This window comes from Chenopodium quinoa, unplaced genomic scaffold, assembly GCF_001683475.1.
Source record: "Chenopodium quinoa cultivar QQ74 unplaced genomic scaffold, ASM168347v1, whole genome shotgun sequence".
Lineage (NCBI taxonomy): Eukaryota > Viridiplantae > Streptophyta > Magnoliopsida > Caryophyllales > Amaranthaceae > Chenopodium > Chenopodium quinoa.
In genome coordinates this window covers 1,744,394-1,755,861 of record NW_018744858.1, presented here as the reverse complement: position 1 = coordinate 1,755,861, position 11,468 = coordinate 1,744,394, and positions in this window count along the sequence as shown.

The following is an 11,468-nucleotide window of genomic DNA, read 5'->3' as shown; positions in this document are numbered from 1 at the left end:
AGTTAGCGAATGAAAGAAAATTGGACGAAGAAAGGTGATCTACCGACCTCCATACTGTTATCTAGGGTGAAAGTACGACAAAAAAAAAATCAAATTTTAACTCTTCCAAGTGACACGGGTGTATGGGCGAAGGATGTAGATACGGTTAAGGAACTGGTGGTTGACTCGGTGAAGAAAGTGTTTTGTAACAGTCAAATAGAAGATAATACCCTGGCAACAGATTTGGTTTTGAGATAACTTCATATTCCGGGGTTGTCAACGTTACAGGTAAATGCTTTAGAAAAGCCTTTCACAGACGATAAAATTACAAAGGCTATGTTTAGCATCAGTAGTGCTAGGACTCCCGGTCCGGATGGTTTTATAGCCGAGTTTTTCAAAAAACATTGGGATAAGGTGGGTGGTACAGTTATTTTGGCTGCGAAAAGTTTCTTCTCCACGGGTTTTATGCTTAGGGAGTGGAATCACTCGATTATAATTATGACTCCTAAAGTAGATATGCTAGAGGACACAGGACATCTTCGACCAATTAGCCTCAGCAACACTATTTACAAGTGGGCGTTTAAGTGTCTGATAAGTAGGCTCAAACTAACTCTTCCAGATTTGATTTCAAAGTCACAACATGCTTTTATTATAGGAAGACAGATGACTCATAATATTCTTTTAAGCCATGAAGTTTTGGATAAGATCAACAAGAAGAAGACAGGCTTAGATTACTTCACAACTATAAAAATAGATATGAGTAAAGCCTATGACAGGGTTAGTTGGTCTTTCCCTCTTCGCGTTTTGCGAGCCTATGGGATCCCTGTTCACTGGATTAATATGATCAAACAATGCATATCGACAGTCTCGTACAAAGTGCTACTAAATGGCGATACTTCTCAACAGTTTAGCCCAAATTGTGGTTTGCGACAAGAAGATCCTCTTTCCCCATATCTGTTCTTATTTTGTATGGATATTTTGTCTAAACTACTGGACTTAGGAACTGACTTAAGGCTCTTTGAGGGAATAAAACTTGCAAGAAGAGGCTCGTCCCTCTCACACTTATTTTTTGCAGATGACGCTCTCCTATTCTTCAAGGCTACAGAAGATAGTTGTCTGTCCATCTCAAGCATCTCGAAAAGATTCTGCAATATTTCGGTTAAGAACTGAATTAGGGGAAATCGCATTTCAAAGTGAGTTTTAATACTCCGTCAGTGACTTAACAACTCCTTAAAGAAACCTTGTGTATGGGACAGGTAACAAATCTTGGATTTCATCTCGGAGTTCCGATTGACATAATGGGTAAGAAGTCAACGACATTCAACTTCATAATAGATAATATTGGAAAGAAGATTACTGGTTGGAACACAGTCCCTCTCTCTAACCCACATAAGTAGATCCTAATCAATTCTATCCTTATGGCTATGGCTTCCATGTGATAAGCTATTTCGAAATGCTGGCTTCTATTGCAAACAAAGTGGATTCTTTATTGGCGAGATTCTTTTGGGCTTCGAAGGATTGTAGAGGCTTGCATTGGATCAACAAGGATACTATCCAGCTTCCGAAAGGCTTAGGAGGACTTGGTGTCCGTAGTATGTCAAGTCTGAATAGTGCTCTTTTGATGAAGCAAGTATGGAGGATTAGCCATAATCCTCAACTACTGCTCTCTAAGGTTTGTGGTGCAAGGTTTAAGTCTCCACTTCACACTGGTACACAGGTCACTCATGCAAACAAGAACTACTCATGGGGCGTGCGTAGTCTCGCAAGAGCAGGAAATGTTCTGATAAAAGGTTGCGGTTGGAAAGTTGGAAAGGGAAACAAGATTATTGTAGGAAGAGACCGTTGGATGGAGGGTAGAGTGCCAAAATTCAAGGCTACTGTCCCTCTTCGTGATGCCAGAGTATTTAGGGCAATGGGTTTTATTGATACGACAAGGAAGGTCTGGAATCACAACAAGCTAAATTCTTGTTTCGAGTACAGGTTTGAAGCTTTGATTGCTTCTGTGGAATTACGGGTACAAGACGACTATATGTACTGGTTGGGTCACAAGTCAAGTAGGTACATATTCAAATCAGGATACGCATTCATCAAGCAGTCTACGTTGATGGACGATAGCCATCATTATTCTGATTTTCATAAGACCTTGTGGTCATTAGAGTTGATGCCCAAATGGAAGCTTTTCGTCTAGAAGTTGCTTTGTAATGGTATTGCCACGAAAGGAAACCTAGGAAGAAGAGGGTTGCAGATTAACATTTGTTGTGACCTGTGTAGTGACTGTGAAGAGGACTTACAACATATTTTTTAATTTTGTTCCATAGCTCGGAATGCGTGGAGGGGTGGAATACTAGGTATCTACTCAGAAGCTACTAGAGATCAGTCTTTCATAGACTGGTTTCTGCATTATATCCGGCTTTTTATAAGCCGGGATAGGAGAGATGGCCATCGAGTTCCTTTTCTCATAAGTACCCTTTGGGGTCTATGGATTGAGAGGAACAATAGAGTATTTAGGAATACAGACACGGCATCACAGACTATTCATCGTGTCATTGCGGTTGTCTTGGGTCAAAAACCTATTTACAGGTATTGGTGATGGGAATCTGAGATGCCTGCAACCCCCTGAGGTTGGCTTTGAGTATCCTCCGGGATTTATGCGAGTAGTCCTTCAGAATGATGGATTGTCAGGAGTTATGACGACTACTGTTCAAGTTGATGGCTCTTGGAATAAGAACACTAGATGAGCAGACATGGGTTGGTGCCTGGATAGTGGAGAAGCGGGGGAGCAAGGTTGTATAGGGGGCGGATTGTGGTGTAGGGACTTCAGCGCTCCAAACAGAGATGATGACTGGTTTAGAAGGTCTGAAGTGGGGAATGCAGAGATTGGTGTCTTTGATTACCATCCTTACGAATTCTTAGGCCTTGGTTCAGATTATCAGGCGCGAAGGGGAACCGGACATAAGTCACGTCTGAACTGTTGATCAAGTAAGACTTCTTAGCAACTCCTATCGATGGTGTAGCATCCACAAGGTTGATTGGGGAAGAGTCCACAGAGCCCATGACCTAGCAACAACTGCAAATCGTAGTTGTTTCGGTATGAAAACAATAGGACCTTCAGCAGGCCCTTTTAAGGTGGAGAGGACTGGTCTCGGTCCAAAGAACATTGGAGCCGAGAATTTCCTACACAGAAAAGAACACGTAAACTAGCCTCGGGGGTGGTTGCCGAGGAAGGCCCCTCCGATGCTAAAGTCAGTTCAGTTGAGAGAGAATGCTATACAAGAGATTTAGTGCTTGAGGCTTTAGTTGCATGAATGTAAAATGATGCAATTGATGGTTTTTATACCTTAACTCGGTTGAGGAGAATTGGGCCCTTGAAGTCAGGTGGGCTAACCACATTGATTAGGCTTTTGTTGACCTTAGCATGCTTTTGGAGAGTTGAACCTTAATTTGGGCTTGAGTTGAATTATTTGGACTTGTCCCGATTAGATGGACTGAATTGGACCCAAACAACTTGCCCCCCTAGACCCGATTCGGCTAAAAGACGGCTTGGGTCTAACTTGCAGATTTAAAAAGACAAATAACGGCAACTTGAATTTTGAAGGAATCTAGGCAATTAATGATGTTTAACTGCCATTAAGGAGATTGATTAGGGATGATAGAGGGTTTAGTGGGTAGTTAACTTGGAACGTGTGTGACAGTTTGTGTTTAATTGAGAATTTGTGGGGTTTTTGGCGGTTTAAGGCTCTTAGAATTCTTGATTCTTGAACTCCTCATATAAAAGCGCCCTCTCCACTTTCCTTAATCATTTTCTTGCAAACACACGAATTTTCCTAAGTTCACTCAACTCACCGAAAACCCTAACTTTTCGTTGCCCTTAATCTCTGCAAAACCGTTGCTGAAATTAGAATTTTCTGCTGCGAAATTGAAGATCGACGAATTCCGAGTCTAGTCAAGGTAACTTTCTCCGAAATTTGTTTGGATTTTTCTGGTTTTGAGCATTTTACCCCTTTTTCCAATATCCACTTCTTCGTAAAAAATGGTTAGAAGTAGAGTTGGGAAAGAAAGTTCCTCGAGTAAGGAGGAGGATCTTTATATGACTGAGCTGGGTGCTCGGCGCAATCAGCCTTTACAACGAATGTTCCCTCTCAGCCACAACCACAACTCTTTGCTTCCACGAAGAGAATATAGGGTTTCCCTTCAAGAACCCCCTGTTGCTGCAATTCCCCTGACCTGGGTGTCGTACAGAGGTTGGGAAGAGGCTACAACCTCAGCGAGTGGCTCTAGGCATGGGCCTCGGCGATTGCCAGAAGGAGCCAAGGAATGGCAAAATTTGCCCGAAAATTGCGGGTTAATGACTGCTGCCCCTCATGACTGGTGGGTCAAAGGGGATGCCCTCCATCATTTCGCCGAGCAAATAGAAATCTTCTACGGCATAATGGAGGAAGATGGGTATTAGTGCCAAATGCCCGTAGCTGAAGATAGAATTCACAGGCCTCCACCTGGTTATCTCGGCGTATACACCAGGCAGCTGCAGTTTGGCCTTAGATTTCCTCTCCACCCCTTTATAATCCGGGTGCTGAACGGGTACAATATTTCTTTGTGCCAATTAACCCTGGTCAGCATCCAAAGAGTTATGACATTTCTATGGGTCAGTCTCTTTTACGGATTTTAACCAAGCATCCATGTCTTCAGAAAGTTGCACAAATTGGTGTCGAACTAGCAGTCCAATGAGCTCCATGGACCTGGGTGGTGGAGAATAGAGTCCCGGAGGGGGTATTTGACCACTTGGCCGAACGATACTTCGGACAAGGAATGGAGAGGTCAATGGATTTGGGTTCGGGCTCCTACCGAGGAGGACCATCCGAACTATTATGGGGGGCCGAGGCATTTGAGAATGCCTGATCCAAAAATGAGCATCCTCGACCCCGATGATTTTTCTGCCGAGGAAGAGGAGTTGCTGAAACTCTTCAAGAGAGAGCCAAACGCGAGGGGTGCTAGCCGAACAACCGGGTTGCTAGAGACCTAGCTCCCTTGCTACCATTATATCTTCAAAGAGAAGATACTGGCTGCAGTCGGCCACAGCCGAAAGTTTCAATACGGTGAGAACCTCGGTTGGGGCCGAAAGTCTTTACTTAGCTTATTTTTCTTCTGTTAAAGTCTTAGTTCTTCATGCAGAATAACCCTTTTTTTTCTTTATGGTTTTTCAATGCTGCATGAAGGAAATTGCGGCTTGGAATACAACCGGCTTGGGATTAACGCAGCTCGAAAGGTGACAAGGCGTGACCCTGCTATCACTCCCCCATCTGCTAGGGCTCCCGCGCTGTGCCCTTCTCAGCTGGAAATCGTTAAACCAGCTGAGTATTCCGCTCAGAAGCCATGGTATCTGAAGAGGGACCCATTCTTTTTGCTTGGCCCCGAAGAACAAGTTGTTGCAGTTGCAGCAGCTGTTAAGGCTGAGGTTTTTGCTATTAACTCCGAGCACAACGCTGAGCCGTCAACATCTGTTGCTGGCCCGAACGTGCTCACTGCTTCAGACAAAGAGTTGCTAAGGAGTTTGGTAAGCTTCTAAAGTGCTTTTAAACTTTTCGGCTTTGACTTAGAATTTCGCTTGAACCTTAAACTTGTGAAATGATTCTGAAAATTTTTCTAAGTATTAAGATTCGGTTAATAGGCCCCTCTCTCTATATTGTTGTTGTTTGCTTCTTAGCTGCTTCATTCTCTTTGCCTAGACTTTCCCTTTTTGTCAAAATTGTCCAAGTGTCAAGTCTCGGCTTTGAGAGAATTTGTCTTACTTATGTTTTTTTTTTTTTTTTGGTATTGATGATACTGATATCACCCCTTTCCCCCCTTGTTTTTTCTATTGCAATCTGACGAAGAAAAAGAAAACAAGGACCCTGAAAAAGTTAAACCCTCTTCTTCAGACGACTCTTCAGAGAAAGAGATGGCAGGTTCTGGGAGGAGAAGGTTGAGAAGAGCCGTTGTTGATCCGGGAGAATTCCCGGTTTATGAGCCTGCAAGTAAGAGACCTCGGCTGGTCGAGACCCAGGCCGAGGTAACTAAGGAAAAGACTCCCCCTCCTCCTGAGCATCAGGAGGAAGAAGTGCAGCAAAGGACTCTTCCTGTCCTAACAGAGTCTCCTTGGCATACGGCCGAGGATTTCACAGCTGAAGTCCAGAGAGAAGTTGATGCATTCATCGTGCAGCACTCCGAGGACGATGATGTGCAAATTTTGTCGGGGAGACCCAATGATTTCAACGAGGCGGTTGAAAGAGTTGAGGGTCCAAGAGCGTCTGACATTCCATCATCTGCTGGGCACTCTTTCAAAACCTTTCAATCCGGAGATATGGGGTTTGAGGCTACCCCAATGGTAGTAGTCCCTGGAGCTGTCTGGGATAGCTTGCACCTTCACCGAGGCTCACCCATTGAGCTCTTTGGTGACCTGTCCAGTGTTTCTGAGCTGGAGGGAGCTAAGAGGTGGTCCATTCGCGCTGCTGCGGGAGTGACCGAACCTTTGGTGAGGGTGCCAGGCCCTATTGCTGAGAACAAAAAATTGCTGATGCAGGTAACTTATACTCAAACATTTGTCTTAAGTATCAACCCTTCGCATTAATCTTGCTTTCCACTTCTCCCTTTCTTCTTTTTCTTTCCCTCTTTTTTTTTTACATCTCTTTTTCCTTGGCTGATGCATTTTCCAATCTTGACAGACTGTTCACAACAATGTGTTGGCGGCTGGCCTGAATGAAGAGTTGAGGCTCAAGGCAAAGGAAGCTGAGAACCGTGCTCAGCTGTATGAGCTAAAATGCAAAAAGGCAGAAGAAGAAGAAGAATCTTCTACCAGCCTATCTCGGATGAAGGAGGTGGATGCTCAGCTCCGAGATTTCTACCAAGGGATTGAGCGGACCGTTTTCCCTTGGATTGAGGAGGGCCATGCCCTGATTCAGGAGTATGGTGTCGTTGACATTCCGAGTTTCAAAGCTCGGATTAAGGAGAAGATGAAGAAAGAGGCAGAAACTCGGCAAGCTCTGGCCGAGGATTTGGAGATAGAGCGGGCAAATCATGAGGCTGAGACTCAGCGGCTTGTCAGCCATCTGGATGCTAAGGACTCTGACATGTCTGCCATAATGAGGTCTAGTTTGCAAGAGCTGAAGGACCAGTTGGCGACGCGGATTAAGGAAACTACCAAAGCCAAAGAAGAGGCTGAAAAGGCTAAGGCAGATCTCTCGGCTGCCAATGATTTGCTGAAGGTCCACATCTACACCCGAGCACAATATGAAGAAGGTTTTGACAATGGGTTTAATGTTGCCCGGCGCTTGGCCTTCCACGCCTATCCAAAAATCAACTAGGACCCGGTCGAGGAATGGGCGGCGATCCCTAACCATCCAAAGATGCGGGTCGCTCATCCAACTGAAAATGCGTACCTGGCTCGCCTCGCTGAAGCTGAAGTCGAGGAAGATGGGGATGCGGCCAAAGAGATTGACACTGTTCACCCTACCTCATCTTCTACTGCCGAGACCTCGAAGGCTCCAAACTCTGGTCCAGCCAATGCCGAAGCATAGGGACTCGGGAAATCGTCTGCAGAATCTTGCGACTCTACATGCTCTTAATTGAATTAATGCCGCAACTGCTTTTTGCCTTTATCTTTTGCTTCAACTACCCTTGCATTGTACAAACTTCTTTTTGCTTAAGTACATTCTTCGGCAACTGTGTTTTCCGCTTGTGGGCGGCTACCGATTCTAGAATTTCTCTTTGTTATTGACATTTGAAATCCTCACTTTATGGCTTTATGAAATTGAGATGTTTCTCAGCTTTTTTCTCTACTGTCTGTTTATTTATGTTCTTAGTTGCTTTTCTTGAATTTTCTTAAAAAACTTTTTCTAAGCGTATAACTTCGGCTTGGAGATATGCTTGGCTGAGAATTTCTTTATCTAAGAGTGCACTGTCTCTGCTTGTATTCCTATCGCCTCATTCTTTTTACTGAGATGCTTCAACTTGTGAAAGCTTCGGCTAGGAACTTGCCAAATGGGTGCCTCTTGCCCCCCCAGAAATCTGAAGATGATGTCTTCAGGATTCTAGGATAATTACTTGATTTCCTCGGCGCAGCCGAGGTTTTTGCCTTGGTGAAATTTTTGCAATATTCCAGCTTCGAAATTTCTGCTCATTTTCCTTTTTCTCTTCTATTTTTGTTTTTCAAAAGCTCTGATTTCTTGCTCAAGAGCCTTAGACTCTGAGAGCAATAATCTTGTGACACTTTCAATTCATCCGAGGGAACGACTATCCGAAACACGATGTCGGGGCAGTGATCTATCCGAAGTGCGATACTTCGGAAATGCAATCACCACCCGGAACTGATTCATCCGAAGTACGAGGCATCACTATGCAATACTTTGGGGCTTTATTAGTTCCTATTTTTTAGGCTATGTTTCGGATACGCCTATGACCTCTTTGCCCAGAGGAACAAATTCATCCGAAGTACAAGGCATCATTATGCAATATTTCAGGCTTTTTTCTTTTATCCTCATCTCGGCATATTTAATGGTTAGCCGAAGTACGATGCATCATTATGCAATACTTCGGGCAGCGCCGAACAAAAACCTTGATTTTTTGCAAAAACCATAGAATACAGAAAAAATAGAAATATAGCTTAATTTGAATAAATGGTGGCTCAAAGGCCTTTCATTAACTAAAGAGAATGAACTTACATAGATTGTTCTTCCCCGAAGGGATTTACACATGATACTTTTTTAGTACATCAGCGTCCAGTGATTTTTCAGCTCAGTACCATCCAACTGCCGAAGTCGGTATGTGCCTGGCTGAAGCTCATCATATATTTCATAGGGTCCCTCCCAAGTGGTTGAGAGTTTACCGTGAATGCGGCCTTTTTGCATTCCGAAGAACTAGGTCTCCAATTTTGAGAAGTCTTTGATGGACTCTTCGGTTGTAAAATTTGCTGATCCTCTACTTATATGCAGCCATCCTGTCTCGAGCTGAATTTTTTTATCTCATCCAAGAAGTCAAGGGACTCTTTCATGAGTTACTCTGTAATGTTCGAAGCAGCCTCGGCTTCGATCCATTTGCTGAAGTAATCTATACCGACTATCAACCATCTTTTTTGATAAGGAGCATCAGGAAATGTTCCCAATATATCTAATCCCCATTTAGCAAACGGAAGAGGATTCAGGATTGGCTGAAGATCTCGGGATGGCCGAAGTATAACTGGTGCGAATTTTTGGCATTTCTCACATTTTCGGACCAGATCCTTTGCATCTGCGATCATGGTTGGCCAATAGTACCCAGCCCTTAGCGCTTTATGAGCTAAAGTACTTCCCCCTATGTGGTTTCTGCAGATGCCGAGGTGAATCTCCCGAAGAACGTAATCTGCATCTGTTGGACCCACACATTTCAATAGCGGGGCTGAAAAGGACTTTTTCAGAAGTTCCCCTCCAAAGACAACGAATCTTGAGATGATTCTTTTTATCTTAGAGGCTAACTTTTGGTCTTCAGGGAGTTCATCTCGAAGTTTGTAAGCTAGGATGGGATCCATCCAACTCGGTTCATGTGCAACGCAGCATATGTTAATTGTTTCGTCCACACTTCTTTCTCGGCGCACCTCCACGTATATAGATTGTTTCAACTCAGTTAAAGTTGAACTTGCAAGTTTAGAGAGTGCGTCGGCTTGTGCGTTCTAACCCCTTGGGATCAGTTCGACTTCAAAAGTTCTCAGCTTCGCAATAACAGTCTTGATCTTTGCGAGGTAAGCTATCATTGAGGACTCTTTGGCCTCAAATTCACCTCGGATCTAGTTTGCAACGAGCTGAGAGTCTGTCTTTAAACAGACGTGCTCGGCTTCCAATTTTATGCACAACTCTAAGCCGGCAATCGTTGCTTCATATTCGGCTTCGTTGTTCGAAGCTTTGAAAGAAAATTTTAATGTATATTTAAAGGATTTGCCTTCGGTAGAGGCTATGACGACCCCTACCCCTGAACTATTCACGGTGGAAGATCCATCCGTGAAAACGGTCCAGATTTTCTTTCCTTCATCAAGCATCTCTTGATAAGAACACTCGGCTAGGAAATCTGCCAAAGCTTGCGCCTTGATAGTTGCCCTCGGCTGATAATTGATACTGAACTCGGTGAGCTCGAAAGCCCACTTCATTAGTCTACTAGATTTTTCCACCTTGCCCAGGACTTTTTCTAGCGGCTGATCAATTAGGACCACTATTTGATGGGAATCAAAGTAGGGCCTCAACTTCCGAGCGGCTACCACTACTGCGTATGCGACTTTTCAAGTAGGGGGCAGCGTGTCTCGGCATCTGTCAGAGTGTGGCTGACAAAATAGATCGCCTGCAGAACTTTCTCTTCTTCCCTTAGCAACACCGCACTTACTGTGGCCGGACTAACCACCACATATAAGTATAGAATCTCTCCTTCAACTGGTCTTGCCAGTGTTGGTAGTTGAGCCAAGTGCTCACAAAGTTGCTGAAAGGCTTGCTTTTTCTCGTCTGCCCAGATGAGCTCTTTTTATTTTGGGAGTTTGAGCGCTTTGAAGAAAGGTAGCCCTTTGTCCGAGGCTTTAGAGATAAATCTGGACAAGGCGGTCATTCTGCCAGTCAAGCGCTGAACATCCCTCTTTGTCTTCGGCTCGGGAAGATCAAGAGCAGCTTGTACTTTGGCGGGATTAGCATCAATCCCCCTTTTACTGACCATGAAGCTGAGGAATTTGCCTGACTTCACGCCGAGGACACACTTCTTCGGATTCAGCTTCATTTGATGCTTGCGAAGGGTGGCGAAGGTTTCGGCCAGGTCCGTAACATGGTCCTTTTCTTCTTTGCTTTTGACGATAGAATCGTCAACATAGACTTCCATATTACGGCCCTTTTGCTCGGTGAATACCTGATCAACCAGACTTTTATATGTTGCCCCCGCATTTTTCAATCCGAAGGGCATCATTTTGTAATTGTACACCCCGGAACTTGTAACGAATGCCGTTTTTGCTCGGTCATCGGGGTGCATGAAGATTTGATGGTACCCATAAAATGCGTCCATGAAGCTGAGCAGGGCATGGCCACTTGTCGAGTCATTAGCTGATCGATCCTCGGCAGGAGATAGAAGTCTTTTGGACATGCCTTTTTCAGATCCGTGAAGTCAACGCACATTCTCTAGCTACCATTAGCCTTCTGAACCATCACCACATTAGCCAGCCATTCCGGATACTGACAAGGTTCGATGAACCCAGCATCCAAGATTTTTTTACTTCGGCTGCGATGTCTAGGTTCTTCTGCGCGGAGTAGTTCCGCTTTTTCTACTTAATAGGTCGACATGCTGGGTCGAGATTAAGTTTATGAGAGATGAGGTTTGGATCAATCCCGGGCATTTCTTCTGCCGAGAATGCGAACACATCTTTGTTGTCCCGAAGGAGTTGGATTAGTTCAGCACGAACGTTTGGTTCAAGTCCCAGTCCGATGTTGACACACCTTTTAGAATTTCCTTCGGCCAAT